Genomic DNA, 26604 nt, shown 5'->3' with positions numbered 1-26604 from the left:
CAATATATTGATTAAGGGGTTCTAACACAGAGCCACACCCCGATATAATTGGTCGTCCGGGTGGCTTGTCTAGGTTCTTATGGACCTTTGGCAATGTGTAGATTGTGGGGATTCTAGGGTTAGTTTTAGAGAGAAATTTGGACTCTGGGATGCTCAGGAAGCCTAATTCAAGGGCATGTGCCAGTAGGGAGTCTATCAAAATTTTTATTTCAGATGTAGGATCCTTTGTGATTGGTTGATAACTATCACGATCATTGAGTTGTCTTTGGATCTCATCAATGTAGTCATTCCGATTTTGTATTACGATTGAACCCCCTTTATCGGCAGCCTTGATAATTATTTGCTCATTGTTCTTAAGGGACTGTAGGGCCAGTTTTTCTCTTACTGGGATATTATAGGGGACAAATCTAGGTTTGTCCAATATAGACAAAACCTCTTGTGTAACAATTTGCTCAAAGGCCACTATTTTGTGGCTCATAGTCTGTATGGAAGGTGTAAAAACAGAGTCAGGTTTGAAAGGTGTTGCCGCAATAGAGCGAATACAAGGTTCTCTTTGTGCAAAGAAATACTTCAGTCTAACCTTTCTGAAAAACTGCATAAGTTCAAGTTTCACCAAGAACGGATCCGTTCTTTGGGTAGGCACAAAAGATAGTCCCTTGGAAAGAATATTGTTTTCTTCTTTTGACAAGGTATAGCTGGAAAGATTAATAATGGGATCATTATCATTTAGGACCACAGATTCCTTTTGAATATTGTTGGCAATCAAAGCGTCTTCAGTGTCATCCGATGTGAAAGGCAGTCACAACCTTCGGCAGAAAAGATGGACGAGTCCTTAGAACCACTTTGTCCGGATGGACAGAGAGAAAAGGAGGTTTAGAAGAAAGAGCCTGGAGCTCACTTACTCTTCTGGCTGAGGTGATGGTCACCAGGAAAGCTGTCTTTAAAGTGAAAAGACGAAGAGGACAGTTGTGAAGTGGCTCAAAGGGAGCACACATCAGATATGTCAGAACCAGGTTCAAGTCCCACTGAGGCATTATGAAAGGAACATGAGGGAAAAGATGAGTAATGCCTTTTAAGAATCTATTTACAACAAGGGACTTGAAAAGGGAAGGCTGATCTGGAAGCCGTAAAAAGGCTGAAATGGCCGAGAGATAGCCCTTGATAGTGCCCAGAGCAGAGCCCTGCTGGGCCAAAGAAAGGAGGAATAGAAGGACCTCTGAAAGAGGGGCAGAAAGGGGATCCACAGCCTTTGCTGTGCACCATGCCACAAACTTTTTCCAACAGGAAGCGTAGACGTCTTAGTGGAGGGATGCCTGGCTGCCAAGATTACTTGACAAACTTCGGGAGGCAGGTCAAAAGACGTCAACTGCCGCCGCTCAATCTCCACGCAAGGAGGTGGAGGCTGGACATGTTTGGGTGGAAAACCGTCGCCTGTTGCTGTGACAGAAGATCCTCCGAAGAGGCAGTCGGATCGGGGAATCGATAGCCATGCTGAGTAGCTCGGGATACCATACTCTTCGAGCCCAGTCCGGAGCCACAAGAATGACTTGGGCCCGGTCGTGCTTGATCTTCTTCAGCACTCTGGGCAGAAGTGGTATAGGCGGAAAGGCGTATAGTAGACCGCAGCTCCACTCGTGACGAAAAGCGTTGCCTAGCTAGTGCCGCCTTGGAAATTCCAACGCGCAGAACTGATGACATCTCTTCGGTGGCGAATAGATCTAACCAAGGCTCTCCCCACTGATGAAAGAGACCTTGCGCCACGTCCGAGTGTAGACGCCATTCATGATCCATCATGCACCGGCGGCTGAGTTCGTCCGCCCTAGCGTTCAGAGAACCTGCCAGGTGTTGAGCCACCAGGAAAATGCCCTGATGATCTAGCCATGTCCAGAGGTGCAGAGCCTCCTGACATAGGGTCCACAACCCCACCCTGCCCTGTTTGTTGCAGTACCACATGGCGGTGGTGTTGTCCGTGAACACCTGCACTACTTTCCCCTTGACAGAGGGAAGGAATGCCTTCAGTGCAAGTCGGATCACCCGAAGCTCCAGAAGGTTAATATGGAGCCGGGACTCCGCCGGAGAACAGAGTCCTCTGATCTCCACCTCTCCCATGTGGCCGCCCCAGCGCAGAAGAGACGCATCCGTCCCAACTGTGTGTTCCGGTTGGGGAAAGGAGAGGGATCTGCCATTGACCCAATCGCGGTTCGCGAGCCACCACTGCAATTTTTTGTGCAGTGCCCTCCGAGATCTGGACGTGATCGGACAGGTTGCCCTGATGTTGTGCCCACTGGAACTTCAGGTCCCACTGCAGAGCCCGCATATGCCATCTGTCATGATCCACCAACAGGATGCAGGAGGCCATCAGGCCCAGTAGCCGGAGGGTCATCCTGACCGAAACCCGGGATAAAGGCTGAAAGATGGGAATCATAGCCTGAAGATGCCGGACACGCTCCTCGGGAGGATAAACCCGGCACTGCGCTGAATCCAGAACCGCTCCAATGAAGAGGAGCTTCTGATAGGGGATCAGGTGAGACTTCAGCACGTTGATGGAGAACCCCAGCAACTGCAGGAGGTCAGCCGTAGTCTGGAGGTGGGAGATGACTGCCTGGGGCGAGCCCGCCTTCAACAACCAGTCGTCGAGATGGGGAAGACTGGGACCCCTGATCTGCGCAGATGAGCTGCGACCACCGCCATCACTTTCGTGAGCACCTGAGGGGCGCTGGTAAGGCCAAAAGGGAGCACGGTGGACTGAAAATGCTCGTGGCCTACCGTGAACCGCAGGTAACGCCGGTGGGCTGGCAGGACGGGAGTATGAAAGTAAGCGTCCTGCAAGTCCAACGCTACCATCCAATCTTGCGGGTCTAGGGCAGACAAGACCTGAGCAAGTGTTAGCATCTTGAACTTCTCCTTCCGGTGGAAGCGATTGACGTTCGAAGGTCTAAGATAGGACGCAGACCCTTGTCCTTCTTGGGGACCAGAAAGTAGTGGGAATAACAACCACGACCTACTTCTGGCCCAGAACGCGCTCGATGGCCCCCTTGGCTAAGAGGGCTGTGACTTCCTACTGAAGAAGCGCAAGATGGTCCCCCGACATGCGGTGGTATTGAGGTGGCATGGCTGGAAGGGAAGTCTCGAAGGGGAGGGAGAAGCCCCTTTGGACAATTTGCTGCACCCACTTGTCCAAAGTGATGTTGCACCAGTGGGGGAGATGATGGCGAATTCTGCCGCCCACTGTGGTTTGATGGGCCTGAAAGGTCGGACTAGGAAGGCTTTGCAGTGGATGCTGCGGGAGTGGAGGTGGACTGACCCGCTCGCTGTCCCCCTGAACCGCCTCGACGGTTCCCACGTCCGTGGCTGCGCTGTTGTTGCTGCTACGTTGTGGGCACCCCTTCCGTGGCTACGAAAGGCAGAAGGTGGAGGAGGCCGAGTGGCCAACAGACCCAAGGACTTGGCCGTTGGCCATGAGTCCTTAAAGCGCTCCAGGGCACTATTTGCCTTACTGCCAAAAAGGCAAATGCCATCAAAGGGCACGTCCATCAGATTGTTCTGGACATCCCCAGAGAAGCCAGTTGTTCTCAGCCAGGCGTGGGGCCTAAGCGCCACCGTCGTGGAAATCGCCCTGCCCAGTGAGTTGGCAGTGTCAAGCCCACAACGGATGGTGAACTTAGATGCGTCTCTCCCAGCAGCAATAGCTTGGCCGAGTACTGTCTGGGCCTCCTCCGGACAGCTAGGAAAACGCGTCCCACACAGAGTGGGAATAATGGCCCAAGAGGCATGTGGTGTTCACCGACCGCAGCCCTAAGCTGGCAGATGAAAACAGCTTCTTGCCAAGCTGTTCCAGCTTCTTGGATTCCCTATCCGGAGGTGCAGAAGGGAAACAGCTCTGGGACGCAGAGGCTTGGACAACCAAGCTCTCAGGAGTGGGGTATTGGGAGAGGAAGAGGGGGTTGCCTGGAGCCGGGCGATGGTGTCGGGCCACGTTCCCGTCCACAGGAGCCTCTGCATTGGGCCTGGACCAGGTGCCCAAAAGAACGTCAGACAGTGCTTCATTAAAGGGCAGAATGGGCTCCAAAGAGGTCGCTGCCGGCTGGAGCACTTCTGTCAGGAGGTTAGTCCTGATGGCCACTGTAGGGAGTTTGAGCTGGAGGGCCTCGGCCACCCTACGCAACAACACTATGTAACTGGCTCCCTCCTCCGTGGCCACGGTAGGAGAAAACAGCAGGCCAAGTTCAGGTGAGGTGTCAAGACCACTGGCATCCCCCAAATGCTCTGCCCAGTCTGGGTCATAAGCACAGTCTTGTGCGAGAGGGTCCTCAGACCCCTCCCAGTCCTCCCCTTCCTCCGAAGTCTGTGGAACAGGCTGAAAATACGGAGAACGGACGTAGGAAAAAATGGCCCCATCGGCGTCGGAATGAAACTTGGGACGACGTCGTCCCGAGGAGCGGGCGACGTCGGAGGTGGTGCCGGTGGGGTCGACGTCGGTGGAGGTGTTATAAGGTCAACCAGCGTCGACCGGGGTCCGATTCCGGATCCCAGGGCGTGCTGCGGTGCCGGAGCTACCGGTGACGCCGGGGCAGAGTCGCCGGCGATGGAAGGACAGGACCCCCATTCAGGCCTGTGGGGCCCAAAGGCGCACCGGCGGGGCCAGACGGCCCAAAGAATCAGGCCATGGCAGCAAGAAACTCTTGCACCTGGGCAGGCGTCGCCGACAGACCCGGGAAGGGTGGTTAGACCAGCGGCGATGTCGCAGGCTCCGCCGGAGCTGCGGGGGTGGCACCACCTGCACCCTCAGCCACGTCATGCGACAGGCGAGGGGAAGTCGAGGAGCGATTATGCTTCTTCGACTTCTTTTTGGAATGTTTCGACTTACCCGACCCGAGTGCGAAGAGTTAGCTCCAGAAGAATGGTGGTGACGGCTCCGCTACCGGTCCCTCGACCTCCCACGGGACAGGGACCTTGAGCGGCGCAGAGCCGACTGCCGGAATTCCAGCAACTTTCTGGACCGCTCCCGCAAAGTCTTCCGCGCCATGGCCTGGCAGTCGGGGCACGACTTGGAGTCGTGGTCGCGCCCAAGGTAGTAGAGAGACACGCGGTGTGGGACCATCACCGACATCATGCGGTGACAGTCCCCACAGTTCTTAAACCCGGGCACCCCTACGACACCAGGAGTCGATCGACTCGAGAAAAAAGGAAACAAAAGGCCTAAAAAAACTCAGTCAAAAAATGACTGGAGGTACCAGCTCTTCCCGGATCTGCGCTTACTGGAACAGAAAAGAAAGAACTGACGTCAGCGCATGTGGGCACGTCTAAGTAGCTCCAGCGACATCATCCTGGCACCAGCGACGCCAACAACGCATGCGGAGCCGCACGACGGTGCCTACCGACGCGCAGGGGTACTGCTGATGAAAACTTTCCAGATCCAGTCTGACACCTGGGGGTAAGGTAAGGAATCTATCACTACGTGTTTCTTTCAGTGTAGTCCACCATACAATAATTCTTCAGTGAGTCTTTGGTAATTTGCGCTCGCTTTTTCCTTCCCATGTAAACTTTTTTCTGTGAAAAGGCCCTCTCAGCATTGGCACTTGAGACAGGCAACACCAAAACAGCCAGTACACAATTTGCTAACTCTGGCCACTGACTTAGCTTTCCATGCCAGTACTGGTGCACTTGAAGATTGCGATTCTTTGGGCAGGTTCTGCAACATTTGTGTTGAACTGAGCGCTTATTAAGGGTGGGCGACAAATTCAGTTCCGCTCACGTAAATTGTGAAATTTTGCCATTTTCGTGTTCCGTGCGGAACGCAAAAATTTCGAAACTTCCCGATCTGCGGGGGAACGGAAATATGCAGGGCAGGATTCATTCTGGCACGATACTCCTGTCATTTTAAACCTCAACAGGAAGCACAAACAGATTTAAAGCAGGTGCCCGAGTTGAAGGTCACTTTCAGTAATGCATTAATCAGCACAAAAGATTCGTGAGCACGGTGGAGGCTAGGCAGGTGTGCTTTCTCCCCATATCTACCGTCAACAATTTGCTGTAATCCTTGATGGAGGTCTGTGCATCCATGAGTTTCTCGCGCGCAATCCCCGTGTAGTTCCTGACACCAGGAGGTTCTGTCTCCTCATCTGCTGCTCTGGTCGGTCTCTGACCCTTTATAAACAAGAGACATGTTAACTGCATAGAAGCCCTGCCGTTTGGCCCCAGCCCACACACCAGTGGTGTGCAACGCCTTCCCGCCCTTTCCCCACTATGATGGACCGCTCACTCGAGGGACCCCGGCGCCCATCGGCGCGGTGGCAAAAGTTACAGACACACATGGTCGCTGGAGACAACTCTTCTGTCCCTTTACGCAGCTGTAGTGTAGGAAAAGCACTATACATTTCATTACCCACCGACGTAGCACTTACTGATTAGCCAGTAGAAAGTACTCCAGTTGAGTATTGCACAAAACTGTGGCATCTTCTTGTATGCAGGGCAGGATTCCTAGTGGCACGATGCTCCTGTCACAAAAATTAAACCTCAACAGGAAACACTTACAGATATAAATAAAGCAGGTGCCCGAGTTGAAGGTCAAATTCAGTAACGCATTAATCAGCACAAAATCTCCGCGATCACGTGAAATTTTGGGTGATCGCGGAGATTTTTTGCAGTTTCGCGATATTTTACGAAAGGCACTTTCGCAAATTCCGCCCACCCTTAGCGCTTATACCCTCAGAGTTATTGAAACAGTCAAAAATGAAGCAGCACTTTTACAACTGCAGAGAAAAATCTCCTTTACCGAAGGGATCTAGAATTTGTACAGAGTACAACACTGAGGGTTCATTGACTTCAAATGCCGTGGTTGGTGAAGGGACATTTCTATGCATCATTGCAAGCCATTTCTAATACATTGTAAAATAAAAGTTCCTGAATTGCTCTTCAACATTGCTTTGTTTACCAAGTGGCAAGCACTCTAACATAGAACATGTTGCAGTGCCAAAGTCACTAAAGGTGACACAGAGCCTACTCTAAAGGAGTTATGTTTTCCTGTAAAATTCTAAAAATCTAAGATGCAGTAGAATGTACTTTGTTTCACACCACTATCAATATGTGATCAAAGATCCTCACATTTCTTGCCATTGGCATCATCACTCAGCAAACACTCTGTAAACGGTTGCCGCATGGATAATATTGCATCCACAGCCCCTTGGAATGAGAACCATCAGCTAAGTGGCACAGTTGGGATGACTCTTTATTTGATGCAACACAAAGCACAAAATGCAAAAATGGTGCGTTTTAGTTCCCGCGCACAACAAAATAGTGCACCAGAATTGACTAAAAAGCCATTAACATTCTTCATTCACTCTGAAGATTTTAAAGATCCTTTCAGCAGACCATCTAACAAGTGGTGAGGATCTCTTACAGGGAGGCACTTCAGCTCAGGTATCGATTTTGACAGGTCATCACACAACTTTTTCATATTCGTAGCTGAATCACTGCAAATACAAACAATTTCACTCCAATCTTTGTTGACATTGGAAAGAACTTTTTTACAGCAGCATTCCAAGTGACACTGCCTTCCATGTTCCATCCTGTCATGTTTTTACCAGTATCCCAGGTGATTGGTGATAGCACTCTTTTCATATATACTTGTCACTATACCTTGCATTGAAAGTTTACATCCTGAGGTGATGACAATTCACCTACTATCAATACTGACTCACTAGAAACTGGGAGCTGATATATCAAGGTTTTTTACCCATTCTCTGTGGGTAAATGTGATGGCACATATTGGGAACAATACTTATGAAACCAGCCATTTTACCTATCAGTGAAAAAATCAAATGCAGCCAAAATATCAAATATGATTTTGATATTTCCTGATCCTCTGCAGATTATAAAATGATTTAAACAATACCTAAAACATGCTTCTAAACCCTGCATCTTTAGACCAATGTCCACAAAACTGAAAAAAGCAAAATGAAGAAAAAACAATATTTTAGTGACATCCAACAAAACTCAAGCAGAATAATTTTAGCCCAGTCTTTCTTGCTGCTAGCTCGTATAACAAAGTTAGATTGTATTGGCCACTTCAGGAAGAAAAAAAATGACTCTTTCCCTCTCCTTTTCCTTTCTTTGAATGCCATTTAGTTTGTGGTTATGTAGGTGTTTTTTCAGTGTTTATATGTTTACACTGGTGAGGGCTATTTTCCTTTCGGTGGAGTTTTGTCAGTTGTTATAGGTTTAAACCTAAAACCAGACAACCTAAATATAAACTTAAAGCAGAAACTGCAAAATGAAAATATGCCAAAGGTATTTTAGAGCTGATGATTTTAAATGATTTAATAAAGGCACACTGCTATATTAAAAGCTACTAATGAGATTAATACAAACATTGGTTTTTATGTACCCCTGGTGGCCCTTCCAGAACCCCAAACCATGCACAAATATCCTGTCTTTTTCTCTGAGAAGTTGCATAAGTCCAGTCCTGCAGATCTTCCAAGAGTATGGGGACCTTAACTGGATGCTCACACGCAAGGTCGCCTACATAGAACCAATACCCCTTGGATACCAACAGGCTGTTACACCATGGCATGTGTGCCTAATGGTTCTGAGACAATAGAACAGCTGTTGCAAGTTTTCCTACCCCGTATAATTGGTACAGCACACAATCAGCAGTGTAAGCATCCCTCATATAACAGGTGCAGCTGGACAGCAGCTGTGCAAGTGTCCCTCCCTTAGGAGCAGGTACAGCATAGTAACAGCAGTACAGGCATTCCTCGCTGACAGAAAAGATCTAGCACTACATCAGCAAGACAAGCTTCCTGAATATAGCAGGCACAGCAGAGTCTGCCGCAACAGTGCAAATACCCATACCTATTTGAAGGGCATGCTTCAGTATGATTGTGTGGATCGGAAAGTGTATGGATGGCTGAGGTGGTGACTGGTTAAATATGGATGGGTAAGTGGGAAGTGAATGGCTGAATCAGTGTGGGCGTGGATAGAAGAATGGGTGGTAGGATGGTACGGTAAGTTGGTGGGCAGTTGGGTGAATGGGAAGCTTGATGGCCCATGAAGTTATGTTTGGATGATTGCTAAATTTGTGTGGATGGATGAGTAGATGTCTGTGGATGGAGAATGTGGGTGAAAAGATAAAGTCTGTGGTTTGAGGATTATTTGTGCAAAGGTGAGCAACGGTCAGTTTGTGTGTCTATGGAGGGAATAATGGGCACTTTGTCTATGAGGTTTATGGGTATTCTTTTGGTATGTGGGTGGATGTAAATGTGGAGTGACTATTTGTAGGTGAGCAGGTGCTGATCCTTGCACCTTCATGCTTCTGCATCTGGAGCTACGCTTCTTGGCACATCATGAATAGTGATCTTGTAGGGCACTGACAATTGCATGCCGAGCAACAAAGCTCGGTGTATCACTGTAATGGGACAGCAGCACCACCTACTACCATTAGCTATCCTGATACTAGGACTGGGGTCCTGGCTTTTGTGCACTTATGTGTCATATACCACTGTTAGAAGATTCTGAAAGCATGCTGGTAAAAATTATCTCATCTGTGTCTCTGACAATGCTGGCTGTAAGATGGGGACAATACAAAAAAGCTCATAACTTAAAAAATAGATGGAAACCTTCTCAGAATGAGGTATAACACACGGTAGCACTTAAATAAAGCTTTGACATGTACATTCTAAAACATGAGCCATCTATGGACGAGGTGTAACAAGCGGCAGCACTGAAATAAAGGACTGACATGCACATTCCAAAAAGCAAACCACTTCAGAATAAGGTATAACATGCGGTAGAACTGATAACAAAGTGGATGGCATGCACATTCCCATAAGTGAGCCATCTTATAATGAGGTGTAACGTGGTAGCACTGAAATAAGGGTTGGCATCCATGGTTCAGACAGTAAGCCATCCCAGAACGAGGTACAACATGCAGTAGTACTGAAAATAAAGGGGTGAGATGCACATTCCAAGAAGTCAGCTATCCGAAAATGAGGTATAACATGCAGTTGTATTGAAAAGAAAGGAGTAACATGCATATTCCGAGAAGTGAGCCATCCCAGAATAAAGTATAACATGCAGTGGTGCCGACATGCATGTTCCAATTTTATGATCACATACACACAGCTGTGGCTCCAATAAGCGTGTTAACAAACTTGCATGTTATCAGAGCGCTCTTTATAGGACTAACATTGCACAAAGCAGCAATAAGAAGTAATATTCTGTATGCTAAGGAACTGTGAGCACCTGTACATGTTTGCATTCTGATTTTCACCCTAGTACATTATACTTCAGAGAACTGAAGAACCAGCTTTCGCTGCTGAAGCACTGTGCCCTAAGCACCACACCCAAGGCCCGACAGGGGCACAAATCTCTGACACTGTTGGGGATTGACTCATCATCCAAGACAGTACACAGAAGTGGAGTGTCTTCATCTAACATGTATGATCCCAATCAGAAGGTCCCAACTGGCCCTGCCAAGCATGACCCAACTAGGAAAATATACAAGGGTGTTGCCTCCCAGGTACAAACCTGAAACCACACCCATGGCCTTTCTCTTTATCTATGTTAATAGTAGATTGGACGACCAACGTTTTATAACGACAATGAGAACTGGCTATATCTGTATGAAGTGATCCTGGGAGAGACAGGCTTATTGGGCACTGGAATCCTTGTATCAGTCTGGGAAAAGACCCACAGTATTGTCTAATAGTATACTTAAAACAGAAGATAACCTACTGACCGCTCCTTCTCCTTCCTCGCGGCCAGAGCCTGGAACGCCCTTCCGCTCCACCTCAGACAGACAACATCGCTCCCCATCTTTGCAAAAAACCTCAATACCTGGCTCTTCGACAGACCCCCTCTTTGATGGACTGGAACCTGCACCCCCCACCCCCAGCACCTTGAGACTCTTACGGGTGAGTAGTCGAGCTCAACAAACGCCTGATTGATTGATTGACCCAACATGACCCCAACAACACTAAACCCTAACATAACCTCTTTTGGAACACAAAGAGCATAGTGGAGACACGCCATTTATTTGGGCACCAACATGTTTCCAACAGCCCTTTCTGCTAAAAAATAATATACATTGACTTCTAAATCAATATATGAGACAGAACAGACAGCTCACACATATCCAACAATGCACATATTTAATGCTTATCGTCTGATCGCACTGGCCCAATAAAATGCAAAAAGTGCCAGACTATTGAAACCATGCATAAATTGCGCTTAACCCGTTCCGTGCTCGCGTCGGCCAAAGGCCATCACAAGCACTACCTCGCTAGTGCTGCGCACGTCCGTTGGCCGACGCGGCCCGCCCACTCATTAGAACTCCCGCGGCGGAATGTGCGCCGCAGTTAAGGAGTTAAATCTTCATTCTAGAAGTTGGAGAGAGGAATCAGGTGAAAATGGTGCACCCAGTAATTACTGCACTCTACTATGGTGGCACTTAATGGGTTACAATTGTATATATAACTACTTAGGCAACTGTTGAAAATATGGGCAAACAAAAAGAACAAAAACCCAGATCAATCTCTGTAAGAAACAATTTAATAGTATCAAAAAGGCTAAGTATACAAAAAACATGATCAATATACATTAAATGATTAAATGATCCAAAATAAATTTTTCGTTATTTTAAATATTTTAAAAGAACAATGTGTTCTTCCATCTGAAAAGTGATGGAGCAAGCCTGTGTGTTCAATCACACTTCCACATTCATCCTTCTAGAATGGATACAATGTGGAAGTGAAGTAACCTGCCCATTTTGCGTCCATCTACTGAAGTGTAAAGCCAGCATGAACAATGGGTCAGCCCACATGAGCCATTGACTCTATTGCACTGTGAATGACTGCATTCACCCTAATCACATGCATGTCATGCATACTCCTAGTGAGAAGAATACTTCAGTGCTAGCTCTGGTGTGCCAGTGCTTTACTTTGCAATATTCTTTTCCATTCTTTAGCCTTCTACATTGCAGTTGTGCCATTTCCTTGAGCCAGTGAGAATTATATTTTCCCATGATAGGCATTAAAACTAACAAGCATTGGAAAAGCCAATAGGTCTCGTCTATGCAAGAGCTATTGGCTTTGCCAATGTGTTTTCGCCATGTTGTACACCAGCGTAGCTGCTGTTTCACATGATTAAAAGTTAGTGGCGTAGAGGAAGGTAGTGTGGAGTGTGATAGAGTGGAAGGGCAAAGAGTGGAATGGCAAACAGTGGAGTAGAGTGCCATTTTGGCGACCTCTTCTGAACGGGACGTCGCCGTGTAGCGTGTCAGGTGGCTCGACACTGTTCCGGTCATGCTTGGTGCCACGCGGCACAAATCACGAAGACATAGCTGTGACCTACAATCCATACTGTGAACATCTTTCAAGGAGATCTGGATGCACTCAGGAGGACGCACGCTGACACTAGGAGATAGAATTTCAGCGAGAGTACGTGTTTTAATGTTTTAATCCTTTCTGATTTTAAAGCACATCGCTATTTTTACTGTGACTGCTTTTAAACTGCTCTTACATTGCTTTTAAACTGCGCCGATACACTCTGTCAGTTTCACGAGTTAGCGCGTTTTAAAGTGTTCGTCATCTGTACTGTTTACTGCAGCTCACCTGGCCTACCGCTACAGCTCCGCCCGCCCCGGTCCATCACGGCTTGTGCCGATTGTGTGGAGGGCGCGGCCGAGCTAGCTGACGTATTTCCTGGGTGGGAGGAGGGGAGGAGCTAACCTGACTCCTCTACTTAAACACATGTGTAGGCGACCGCGCAGCGGACACTAGGAGATAGAATTTCAGCGAGAGTACGTGTTTTAATGTTTTAATCCTTTCTGATTTTAAAGCACATCGCTATTTTTACTGTGACTGCTTTTAAACTGCTCTTACATTGCTTTTAAACTGCGCCGATACACTCTGTCAGTTTCACGAGTTAGCGCGTTTTAAAGTGTTTGTCATCTGTACTGTTTACTGCAGCTCACCTGGCCTACCGCTACAGCTCCGCCCGCCCCGATCCATCACGGCTTGTGCCGATTGTGTGGAGGGTGCGGCCGAGCTAGCTGACGTATTTCCTGGGTGGGAGGAGGGGAGGAGCTAACCTGACTCCTCTACTTAAACACATGTGTAGGCGACCGCGCAGCGGACGCGCGCAGCGGACGCGCGCAGCGGGCGCGCCTAAGGCAAGCCCGTCTGCGCCCGTCCGCGCCGGTACGGGCCCAGGGGCCTGGTCCCCTGGTCCCGCAACTCCCAGAGATAGGATTATCTACACCAGGGAAGAGCTACTCATGTTATCCAAACCACTGAACCTTACATGCAAACATAGGCTAAATGTAGACAAAGACACTTTGAAGTGTGGGCACTGCCAAGCCAACTTCAGGCCAGAGACACAGATTAATAATATTCACGTGTGGCGTTTGGCCCTGCTTAACTGCAGATCATTGGCCAAACACAAATATGAAATTAAAGATCTACTTGAGGAACATAAACTAGATGCCCTATTCCTTACTGAAACATGGCTTAACGAGAGTTCCACCCCAGATGTTCTGGATGCCTTTAACATTGACTACAAGATAGTTAGACAGGACCTCTCGGGACGGAATGGAGGAGGTATTGCCATAATCCTTAAAGTCAATATGACATGTGACGTGCAACAAGTTGGTATTGATGACTGTGAAGCCCTTTCATACACGCTGTCAACATTAGATGGCACTACACTAAGTGGTATCTTAATATACAGACCACCGGGCCCAGTCACCAAGTTCATATCAAGTCTAGTGGATACAATAGTGCAACCTGCCCTCAGACACAACAAATTTATGGTGTTAGGCGACTTAAACATACACTTTGACAACAAACAGGACGAGGGTATAAACCTCTTGTGTAAAGACCTACTTACACTAAATCTAGCCCAAAGGGTCACTACACATACCCACCAAAAAGGACACCTACTAGACCCCATTTTCACTAATTGCGAAGATGTAATGGTGGGACTTCCTTGTCCTATCCCATGGTCAGACCACTACCTAGTGCCTTTCTCCTTACCTACACACAGAAAACTCCCTAAACAACCCCACCAGAAAATAACTACTAGGAACTGGAAAAAATGTAATCCCACTTCCTTCTCGCAAGCTCTAATAGAAAGGGAACCTACATGGGACAGGGACACTAATCGTGCAAATGACCAACTAGATTCGTGGATCTCCGAGACACTAAATGAAATAGCGCCATGGAACACCAGAATCCCTAAAAGGAGGGGTACAACTGCACCATGGTTCAATAATGAACTAGCCGTAGTTAAAAAGAAATGTAAAAAGCTGGAACGTATATGGAGGAAGAATTATTGTACCAAAGCGAGAGAGGAATACAAATATGAACTCAAACAATACCACTCACTAATCATGAAAACCAGAGGCACTTACTACACGGAGAAAATTAATGGAGCTAAGAATGCTCCTAAAGAACTATTCACGATATTGAAGTCGCTAAGAACTCAGAAGGAGCCGGATGAAACTCCTACCTCCAAAGAGAACTGTGACAAAATTGCGGAGTTCTTTGCCTCTAAGGTTAAGAACATTTATGATACTTTTCCTACAGAGGCAAGACTTGGTACTAATACTATTCATGCCAACAACAAATACCATGTAGGAGGCATATTGGACGAATTCACCGTACACAGCCTAGACGTACTTAAGGACACAGCCAGAGGAATAAAATCCGGCTCCCCCCTTGATGCCGCCAGACCGAATATAATTATGGAAGGCGCCACCACTATGGAGTTCTTATTAGCATCTCCTCACTGCTATTTTCTTTCTCCTGTGTCATAGCGCGGGGACACACCGTTTGTGGTGTAACCAGGCGCTCTATAAATGTGTTATAAATAAATAAAGACAAACACAACACAACCACATACAGGAGAATTCACTGTGCGACATAAAGCAAAATACACATGCCAAAATAACACCCATTAAAATGACACTCATATATTAGGCATCATAACCAATGAATACATAAAAACTTCAAACAAAATTCATCAGAATCAGTATGGCATTGTGAAAAAAGTAGTGAGACACAATAAAAAATGTATGTGCCGGAATTCTACTGACTACTGTGTGACCAAACTAAAAACTTCACTATGGTTACTACACAAGCACATGCACTAATACAAAGACTAACAGTCACTCACATCCCGCTCACATGTATCACTCACTACCACAGACAATAGCATCTATGCGTGGCACACAAAAAAACAGGAAACTTTCATGACAGTATGCACCACAACTGCAAGGCATTAGACTTAAACAAGTTACAGGATTTCTGTCGGGTGCAAAGAACTCTAGTTTCCGCCAGTTCTCAGCAAACAGTTCTTCAGTCACCATTGTCATTCTGGCACCAGAATCAATGAGAAGTCTTAAAATGTTACCATCCACATCAATGGTTTCATAAGGGTCTACACAATTAGACTCATCATCCTGTACAACGACAACCATGTCCCTCACACCTCTCAAACAGTTTTGTTCTTCATCCGAACTGTCACACAAATCTCCATCTGGAACTGTGTTGACTTTGTCTCTGGGCGACTGGCACACTTTTGCAAAATGCCCAATTTTGCTACATAACTTGCATTTTACATTCTCTGCAGGACAAGGCCGACCATTAGGACCATGGTTAGGATAGCCACACTTAAAACAAATGTTTTTCTGTGAGAAAAATCCACCTTTGAACTCTTTCTTTTTAGTATTTTTTTAAATTATTGTTTTGTTTTAAAACTGTATTCTCATTCACTACAGACACACTACTATTGTCTTTACGAGCAAGCTCCTTTGAAGCCTTAAGTGAAACCTCAATACCTTAGACTATATCAATGGTTTCTAATAAGTTAAGATTTCTCATGGTGAGGAGTCTCTCTTGGACTTTTTTGCCCCAACAGCGTACAACTATCAGATCATGAATAAGTTGATCAGTAAAATCTTCAAATTCTCATTCCGCAGCCAACATACGTAACACAGCAACATATGCGTCAATAGATTCATCTTGCAATTGCTCCCTAGTAAAAAACGTATGCCTGTTAACAATCAAACTTGGTTGCGCCTCAAATTGTTTTACCAATTTTTTAGCCGCCAATTCATATTCATCTAATTCTTCTTGGTCCTGTTGGATGGGACACGGTGGGAGATGTTCCTAGATAGATTGCCCTTCAAAACCCAAATTATGTTCTAATAAAACCCTTTTGCGTTCTGGACGATACCTATTACCTCCAATGGCTCCCAAATACTTTGTAAAAGCCATGTACCAATTTCTCCAAGATACAGGAGGATCACCCGAAGTTTGAAGAAAGGGTGGTGGAGCATTCACATTCTGCATGGTAGCCATGCCAATTAACTTTACAACAAAAAAATATATATCAAACTAAATCTAATGTTAATAATGAACAGCTAGACTTTAAAAATGTGACAATAGATAATACATTTGATACCATGTGTGTATCATGGGTGCTGAAGCATGATGTACAAACATATGACAGGCATGGTAACCAGTAAACATATAATCAACTACACATTAATGCGTGATCGTATTACAGAAGTGTCAGCTCGCTAATATGTTTACTTAAATAATATATTGTAGATGCTATTAGATGAACTAATAATTTTGACTATGTGTGCACATCACAGACGTGCCAGTTTTTCCTTGATAAACTATGTCCTTGGACTCCATGTGCACATCACGGACATGCAAATTTCGCTTTAATAAACTGTTACCTTGGACTGCGTGTGCACATCACGGACGTGCAAGCTTGTGTAACTTAACTTAATTTCTTCTTGTAATTATATGGAATGGTGTATGATCCATGGCTGTGCACTTTGTATGAAAGAGCTGTCCTTTAAAACTGTGAAAAGATGCACTGCTAGACAATCTTTAACTTTGTACTTTGTTTCAATGAACTGTAATTTTTCCTTGCACTGCTCCAAAATCCATTGGATGAACGTACTGGTTGTTAAAAACAACTTCCTGGAACCTTTCTTTACAAAGTAGGTTGGCGTTCTAGTTGTAGAGCAGAACTGAGACTTCCTTTGTAAACGCACGTACTACATACCAAAACTGAAGTTCAGCTTGAACGAAAAGACGCTTTAATCAGGAAGGTGTTTATAAGGTAAGAAGGATTCAAGATCTTCGTTATCTTTATTTTTTAAAAACGCGCTTGACTGTACTTGAGAACGCGCTCAAATGTAAATTGTCTAGTGTGCTCGAGAAAAATCACGCTGTGACTAAACGGAGGCACGCGCAGTGCGCTCGCGTCAGGAGTAGATTTCTCAGTGTGCTCGTATTTCGTAATTCCTCACGAGCAGAACCACGCACAGTGCCCTCGAGGATTTGTTTTTCGTTACGCTCAATATTTGAATAACAACATTCAAAATGTTATTTTCTTTACTGTGTTTTCCTCAATAGAAAATATTTCCTTCAACAATGCGAAATGAACTTTAGCAGTTTCAGACACAATCAGTCTAGCGTGTAACTTTTAAATGTTTCTTCCGACAGGCACAGCTTCCTTTTTGTTCAACTTAAACGCGGTAACTTTTTTTCCTTCTCCGGTGTCAATAACGTGAGGAGTAGGAAACTACTGATAATGCAGCGCTTGGATGATAGTCTTGAAAAAGATATATACTGGCCTGATTGTCTTCCCAAGCACGATGTATACACCTTCTCTCTCTTGTGGCAGAGCTTCTTTGTAGCGTAGGTCCTTGGCTGTGGCTAAATCGTTGCCAAATTGTAGTGAGGTATATTGTAATTAGTCAATAGACAGAAATACTTCTTGATCTGTATTTATTAGCCACAGCCTCAGCAGTCCAACAGGTAACTGACCAATATAGAATATGCTACTTCCAAAGCACATTTTGACACTCTACATTCCAGTGAGGTAATCCTGGAATGAAGTGTACATGAGATCACAACACATTGTTACAGCCCTTGTAACTTGGGTGAATCGAAAGTTGTCAGAGCTCCACCTGAGACGTGTAAATGAACTTTACACCATCATGATGGGGGCTCATTATGATGTTGTGACGTTCGCCACCACCGAGCCAGCGAAGCCGCATGGAAAAATCACCTAATATGGTGGCAGTGCCTAGCAGGCACCGCCATCGATATTAGGATGGTGTGATGTGAAGGCCTTTCCATGGCGGCTTTGCCGCCATGGAAAGGCTGGCGGGGATGTCTGTTGGGGGCCCTATGCGGGCCCCCGGGGTGGGGGATGCACTTCATTTGCATGCACAAGGTGGAAGGCACTGCGCGGTGCCTGCCACGTCGTACATGCAATTGCACAACATGCCATTTTGGTTTTTCGGCCGGTGCTGCTGTAAGCAGCAGCCGCCGCAATGTCAAATATGCAGGATGCGACCGCCAGGGTGGCGGTCGCATCCTAATTAACGGTGAGGGACCGCCGCACGTCTGGCGGCCAGTCCCAACACTGCGAGGATGGCGGGCCGACTCAGGTCCATCCGCCATCCTAATGGGTCCCCAAATGTCGAACAAGACACAGCTTATGTCACTTCTTGGAAAAGGATGGAGTCGAAGTTGGGGACGCTAAACGGCAGATACAACGCTAGAGTCTCTAGAGTGAAATTATACTGTGATTTAAGGAGCAAAATATAAAGTGGTCAAGAGGTTAAAAAGCCGGTTACCAAGCAAAATAAACAGCATCAGATGCAGCATGTTTTGAAACGCATAATGTTTTTAAGCATTTTTTAAATATGTAACTGTGAGGATGAAGCTGGGCACTTCAGGCGCCTTGAAACAGTAATGTTTATAAGTATATTTACTGTGCTACATGAGCAACCTTCTGCTTTACCCTTGGATTCATTTGCCTCCCGCCCAAGGACCAATCCCTCCCTCCCCCCTCCAGATCTAGGTGTCATCATGGAGGACCTCTAGGAGAAAAGGGCAGATCAATCCGCAGGCATCTAATTTAGTCCCTCCACAGCCTCGTAGCAAGTGGAGGATACAAATAGCTCTTGATCATTATTGAATCACTTACAGTAGGTGCCGGAATCACAGTTCAAACAGGTCTTAGACATGCGTAAGCCCAATGCTATCCAAGGGGTTCATGTCCAATGAAGGCAGCAAAACACGTCACAAAGCTCTGCAAATTCTTTTCTGGCATCTGGTCTGGTGCCTGCTGGGTCCATGATGCTGTTAAGCCACTGCTAAAATTACCCTTACAGGACCACAAGCATCCTTGGAAAATCAACCGATTTCTAAGTTATAAATTCCTCTAAACCTAACATAGAAGCAGTTATTACACGGCGTTGGTATCTCACAGAGAGTATCAATATGGCAGATGGCCTCTTTGCTGCTGAGGGTATAGGTGCAGGGGGGGGAAACGACACACAGTAAAAAGGTCGCCTAGACGCTTGAATCAGGTTTGCTCTCTGTTCCTGCTACTACCTTTATGAACCCTCAGACCACTGATAACAGGATCCGTGTCAGGGGCACTGAACTCAGCAGCTCCCCCTAGATGGGGGAACAGGGACCAGGGTAAAAAACACCTCTTTGTATATCACCCAGCTATAGATAAATCAATTTATAATCCTGGTTTTTGACCTTCCCCTTCATGAGGGTCAACGGGCAAGTAGGTAAAGTTGCTTGTTGGCTGGTAGAATTCCAAAGTCCTCCACGTGCCCCAAAGCCCTAGCCTAAAGAATAGTGTGGTGGACAAGGTCTGGACTGACCACCTGTCAGACTGACTATCAGACTGCTAAACTGTCAGACTATCAGAACATGCTCAATGTGACAACCCTCCCATTCCTGAGTGATCTCCGCCTAGGGTACCTAGGATCGTAGTGCGATGGTACAGTTCCGCACCTGTGACAGCAGGAGGTTTGACCACCATAAGACTCTTCTCAAATACTTTAAATGTAAGAGGTGAAAAGATTGTTTGAGAAAACATTGATACTTCAATAAATCATTAGGTCTTAAATAACATGCTATGCTAACTTTTAATTTACTGTATTCAACCTGAATAAAAACATTATAGAAACTCTAAAACCGTAATAAAAAAAAAAAAATTAGAAGTTATACTACATATCAATCACAAAAAAATAAACTAGCTTTGGCCCGAAGGGCACCAGCTCAAAGGAAGTGCGTTCTCCCACAATGACACAGATCCAGAACCTCATAAAGTAAACGAACTTCTCATTTGCAAGGATATAACAGATCTGTGAACATAGTTTTTTCCAAGGTTTGTTTTGATACTAATATTGACTGGTAATGATGCAATTTCTGGGGAGTGAGGAGGGCATGCGTTCGAATTTGTGGGCGGTGCCCAGGTTTCAGTCGGAAGCTAATAACAGAAAGGCAGGCTCTTCAAAGCTGGGGGATCAGTGACATGATTCCTCTGAGTGCGTACTTACAGTGTACCCCATTGTATCAGTAGGCCAGGAATGCAGGTCCACTATTTAGGTGAAATTTCCAATCGTCCCTTGTTCAAGGCATTGTAGAACTAAACATGCCCCATGCACAGAACGGTATCTTGGTTGAAGGTAAGGTCTCTGTAAGCCCGGAAAGGATGCAGTGATGGTTAATCATATGGACACCAGGGACGGTTGACAGAATTGTATTTCCATTCTACATCTGGATTTAGATCAGACACCTGAGCCATGTTATACTTGGTGCCCAATGAGTTCAACGGGTTGACAGTAGTATCAGGTAGAGTTTAGTCAAGGGGCACAGGCCCTTTGTACCTGTGCCGCTGTGGAGAAAGGCCCACAAGCTCTCCCCACTGAAGGGCTGAGAAGTGCCCAAAAGGACCCAGTGCGTTTGTACTGTCTGGGACTTCGAAGTAGGATACACAACGCTGCATCATAAGTCACCTACCCGAGATGTGGTGCACATGGTGCAAATGCTATGTTCGGCTGGAGCAATGGACAATTGACCCCCCCCCCCCTTTAGATCTTTTAGCACATCCACAGAGATCTTCCTAGATCAGAGCCATGTTGCAAATTTACACAGGTAAGCAATTGTGAAACTAGACAACGAATAAACTTTCAACCAATTGCACCCAACAAAAGAGCACATTGCAAAGCACGGCTTCCTCCAGTTTGATTGGTGAGAGAGAGAGAGAGAGAGAGAGAGAGAGAGAGAGAGAGAATGTGTGACTATGCTAGCCAGGAGGAGTGGTTTCTTATCTGAGGACACCTGCACACGGCACAGCTGACCGGAAACCCCTGCTTGAGGGCACCTTAAGGGTCTGGGCCTGACCTGGAGCCAAGAGGCCACCACGGCGTGTAACTTAAAATGTAAGCAATTGTGCCCCTCCTTTAGTTCCCTCTAAATGAAGTGATTCTCTTTTTACTAATGTAAGTCACCGACAGGGCGTTGTTGCTATCAAGTGTTATTTAATGTTCCATACTGCCTCTGAATTCCTATACCTCTCTTACTCCTGGGATAAGCACTGACAGTCGTGAAGTGTTAGGTAAGAGGGAGTGGGGAGATGCAGGGATAATGATATCACAGCTATCTAAATAGTGAAGATTCATTCTAAGGTAGTGTTTGGCTGCGCGGAATGCTACCTCTAAGCGTGACGCCTGGAACTCACTGAGCGTGACGCCTGGAACTCACTGAGCGTGACGCCTGGAACTCACTGAGCGTGACGCCTGGAATTGTATCCCTACGCGTGACCCGGACTTGGAAGCGTCCAAGGTGTTGGTGGTGTTCAATCCAAAGCCATTACCTGCCATGTTGATGGATGCGTGGGGCACGGGGGCCTCTAGAAGCCGTGTCGGTGGGTGTGTTCAGGGAGGGGTGGACCCACATTACAAGAGCAGGGCAGTGTGAGGCATAAACCACAAGGGCCACGGCGACCTCGTCACACTGGCGCCGGAGCACCATGGCCCTCCAGGCAGTGTGTGGGCTCAGTGAACCCCGGGGTCCAGCAGCTATCAGCCCTAGTGATGCATGGCTGCCTACGGCCTGCAGGGGCCTCGATGTGCCCCCAGGATGCCGCCTTGAGTCCACACACGGCACCACCACGCTGGCCTTCACCTTCCAGCACGGGGTGATCGTGGCTGCAGATACCCGCGCCTCCTGTGGCCCCCTGGTGGCCTGTCCGTTCGCAGAGAAGGTCCATCCCGTACACAGTCACCTGCTAGCCACTACCTCCGGCAGCTCTGCGGACTGCGCCACCTGGGTGCGGGTGCTGGCGCGAGAGTGCCGCCTCTACGAGCTGCGCCACGGGCACCGGCTAACAGTGGCTGGCGCAGCCAAGCTCTTGTCGACCATGCTGTACCGTTACCGGGGTACGGACGTGTGCGTGGCCTCCACGCTGTGCGGCTGGGACCGCACTGGCCCCGCGCTCTACTATGTGTACAGTGATGGCAGCCGTCTGAAAGGGCATCTGTTTTCAGTGGGCTCGGGGTCACCCTATGCCTACGGCGTGTTGGATTCCGGCTACCACTACGAGATGTCTATCCCAGAAGCCTACGACCTGGCACAGAGAGCCGTCACTCACGCCACGCACCGCGACGCCTACTCCGGTGGCAATGTGGACCTCTACCACGTGCAGGAAAGGGGCTGGATGAAAGTTGGCCGTCGGGACGTCTCTTCCTTTCCAATTACGGACTGGATGCATGAGAGGAGGGCAAACAGGTCCCTGGTGAGGGACGCCAACGGGACTCCAATGGTAAAGACGATGAAGGCTAGAGGGGTGCGGAAGGATGGCCAGCAGGGCTCGAGCAAGGGAGACTGAGGTCTCTTGGGTTCAAGTGAGAAGTGGGGGGAGGAGGGGGGCTCTCGGAGGGGCCCTTCTATGAACAGTCTGTGGCCTTCTCGTCAAGGACTTGTCTGTCGAAGAACGGGAGAGAGGGAGCGAGTCTTTTCTACCACGCACACACCTCATTCTTCCGGGGGCCCCACCATTTTGGATGTTGTCACAGGAGAGGGCATTTTCGAACAACAATAGGTGGCGGAAGCCAGGCTGCTACCTCATGGTCACCATGCCAATATATGTTTTTTTTCTCCAAAAAAGCCTCACTTTTCTCTTCTGTCAACCGCACACAAACCTGACGGCAGCATTTTGTTAAATTCTGCCAGGTCTTACAGTTCTATTTTTTCTAATAACGGGTTGAACTCTGTTAATTGGTATTAATTGGTAGCAGCTTCCACGAGCAGGCGCCGCATTTTAATTCTGTCTTCTATCATCATGCCGGCGTTTAAGATGAACTCACCCAAGCAGGAGCGCAATCTCTAACACCGCCGAGGCTTCTTAGTATAATGCTTCATGATTATAAATGTAAAAATATGTATATGCATTAATAATGATCTTTTATATAGTGCCTGATGCCATTCTATCTGTTTAGCACTGTTTTGAATAAGATATTTTTCTTGGGGCTCAATCAGTTGTGCTTGTTTTTATTCCAGGATGAAAAGCCCAGTTGGTTTTGCTGATCCGTGGCAGGAACAGTAAGCCCCTGAACTATGGTATGCCAATGTAAGGAATGGCAAGCAGCGCTGTGGGAGTTGTATCATTACACCATACTATGCTCGATAATCACAGCCACAAGACCAGGGCCATGTACAGCCAGTGCCCGTGGGGAGGAGAAAAGGGTGAGTTGGGCCAGGCAGGGCCAGTAGCGCCAGGACTCACTGTCACTTCTCCAGAAGGAAGGCAGCAGGGTTAGGGTTCGATTGGGATAAACAAATCAGCCCGGGCACGCAAAAAAAAAGTGGCCCATATTTGCGGCTTGTGCCTTTCCAATAAATACTGCGTCAGTGATTTAAGTTTTATGAAAAGAAGGAGGGGGTGTTACTCTAACAGAGGCATGCTTCTGGACTTCACTGCCATCAAAAAATGCAAATGTTGCCTGCACTCTGTGCACTGATGAGTTCACACTAGTGAACCACACCTGAATATAAGTGAGGCCTCTTCTCGGGCACCCTGCCAACTCTGCATTCATTAATGGGCTGGCCCAGTAACAGGCTGAGAGTGTCACCTCCCTGGTAAGAGGGGGGTAATAGAAGCCCATATGCCTCCAGAAAGGCCGTTCAAGCCCCCACTGAGCCACTGGCGGTATCTGAACAGCACAGACAGCCCAAAGCGGCCAACCCGCTGCCCAAAAAAGCAGCCCACAGCTGCAACTCCGATACCGGCCCATTGCCTGAGTGCCCGTCTTACCAATCCGACCCTGAGCAGTCTCATTCCATGGGCAGAGGGACGCACCTTCCTCAGACAGGACTAGGTTGGGACACAGCAGCAAGGCGCATCCAAAGACCTCAGAAGAGGTCATCAAGGGTCTGCTATGTATGCAGGAATCCATGCATATACCTTCCTTCTAATGTTCCTGTATTCTGCATCTCCACAGACCCTGCAGCCAGCAGCCAGTCTTTGCTCTTGCACCGCAAGTACAAAACATGGCTGTGCAGACTGTGGTGGGGTCAGTTGCAGCCTGGCTTTGCCATCAAGCCTCCACATCTCATTGATCAGCGAGGCTCCTCCTCGGCTTTGATATCAGTATCAAGGCAGATTGGGATTGCATTTATAAAGTGCTTACTACCCCTGAAGGGGCGTTGAAGTGTTCTACTCTGGTCAGCGCACTTTGCCTGAACACAAGGTTCATGATGAATCCAGTGGTTATTTGTTGGGGTTCACTACTGGGATTTGTCTTGTGCTCTGCGGGTGACCATTCCATGCATCCACTACTGTCCATTTGTGGTGTATTAAACTAGTAGGAGTTAGATGTGATCATTAACGGGGGTTGGGAGTACATGGGTTTATGCAGACGGTTGACGGGATTAACAGATCAGCTAGAAGAGATTAGGCATTGCTAGGTTGCAGGGTATGACTTTCAAAGAATAACAGGTTATGATCTTTAAGATGAAGTACAATACAATAAAAGGGATTCGGATGAACATACACATGACGTAGGGTAGGCTGTACTCAAAGAGAGGAGCCTGCACAGGATGGACTGTGAGGAGAAAGTCATTCAAAGAAAACCGGCGAGGCCGCAATCAGGAGTTTTGAGACAAGGTCAGCGTTTGCCATGAAGGGTTTTAGTAACATAGAGTATACTTTGGAGGCAGCATGCACTCAGAGGATCCGAACTGCAAAAAGAGACATCATTATTTGCATGTGAGGACGTGCTATATTAGTTACTTTTTGAGAGGCCCTAGAATCAGGCGAACAGTCTGTCCACTACTAGGCTACTGCTAGACCACTTCAGCAAGGACAGAAGATCAGGTCAAGGGGTTTAAGTGGAAAGTAATGGTGGATATATATATATAGGGTAATATTGGGAGCTTTAGGCTGTGCTTGAATGAAGCGATGACGTCATGACCAAAGCATTGTGGGAGAATATAAAAAGTTAGAAATACAAACATCGAATGCATCAAAATGGAGATTCTTTTGATGTGTACCCTTAAAGATTTCATTGCGGTATTAATTACAAAACAGAGTGGGACCCTCCTGTTTTAGCATGGTTCATGATGAGGGCGAGGATCTCCCCCTGTACCCCAGAGACAGTGGAAATGCATTGTCTGCATTTCTGCAGCTGGAGGGAGGGACCCCGACACTGAAGGGAGGAGGAAAACGCTTGGGGGCACCTTTATAAATGCCATGAACCTTTTTGTTTAACAAGGATATGCCAATAGGTCTTCCTGAGTATTGTCATTTGGTGGATGCAGGGCTAAAGGGAGATTACTTTTTCTGTTTTTCAAGTAAAGGAATTTTCTAGACCATGCCTGATCTATGTCTGACCCCGATTGCTGCTTCAGGGAGATCTCATACTTCATTGTGCCCAAGTTTAGGTGATCCAGCTTGGAGTCAGCCCCAGCACTTCCTGCTGCCAGAACATGACTTTACACAAAAGCTGTCTCTCCAGAGCAGCCTGAAAAGCATACACTCCAATGTGCGCTTTACTGGAAGCAAAATACTTTTCTGCATAGTTGAACATTATTGTTCAAAACACATTTATTATCTGTGTGCTTCATTAGAAGGCACTTTAAGATTCAAAATCCTAGACTTTAAAAACAGTTGCAAAATATTTGGAATTCTGCTAAACATTTATTACACTGTAAACAACCGCACCTTTGAGAACATGGCGAAATAAACATAGCGTTGCATGAATAGTGAAAGGTTTTATGACAAATAATGAATCATTATTTGAACCTTGCTTAAATTGTATTTTAATGTTTAGATTTTCATTTGACACTGTAGCTAAAGACCCTTGGCCAGGCCATTACATTAACATTATTTCTGCAGACTTTTCTCCTCTTTAATGCTTGAAAACAGCGATCAGTGGGCGAAGAGCAGCCTGTTGTGAACTGCATTTCAGTCGGAGTTCATTGCTTTATATGTTCTGATTCTTTTCAGTTAGAAACATTTCTTTCCTTTAACCTGCATATTATTCAGCAGGTGGTGAATTATTTGGTAACTGTGGCAATCTACAATTGAGTGTTAAAAGCGATGACCTCTGTATCATGGAATTAATGAGTCCCTGATTATAAGTAAATACATGTCTGGTGGTTTGTAGGGCTGGGCGTAGTTGGCATAGTGCCACTACACAGAAATTTGGAATAAATGTGTGGAAAACGAGCGCACGTCCTGAGAGTCCGTGTGCCCGGGACAGGG

The 26604-nt window shown here is 46.8% G+C and overlaps 1 long non-coding RNA gene and 1 pseudogene across 1 annotated transcript in view; both read left to right on the top strand.

The window, feature by feature from the left end:
- Positions 1-26604, top strand: part of LOC146869539 (uncharacterized) — a 159043-nt gene that overhangs the window by 28824 nt on the left and 103615 nt on the right. The window lies entirely within an intron of this gene.
- Positions 21871-22682, top strand: LOC146869541 (proteasome subunit beta type-11-like; annotated as a pseudogene).

The sequence above is a fragment of the Triturus cristatus genome, chromosome 1_1, assembly GCF_964204655.1.
Source record: "Triturus cristatus chromosome 1_1, aTriCri1.1, whole genome shotgun sequence".
In the NCBI taxonomy this organism is placed as follows: Eukaryota; Metazoa; Chordata; class Amphibia; order Caudata; family Salamandridae; genus Triturus; species Triturus cristatus.
The sequence above is the reverse complement of the archived record's forward strand: the minus strand, read 5'-3'. Positions and strand labels throughout refer to the sequence as shown.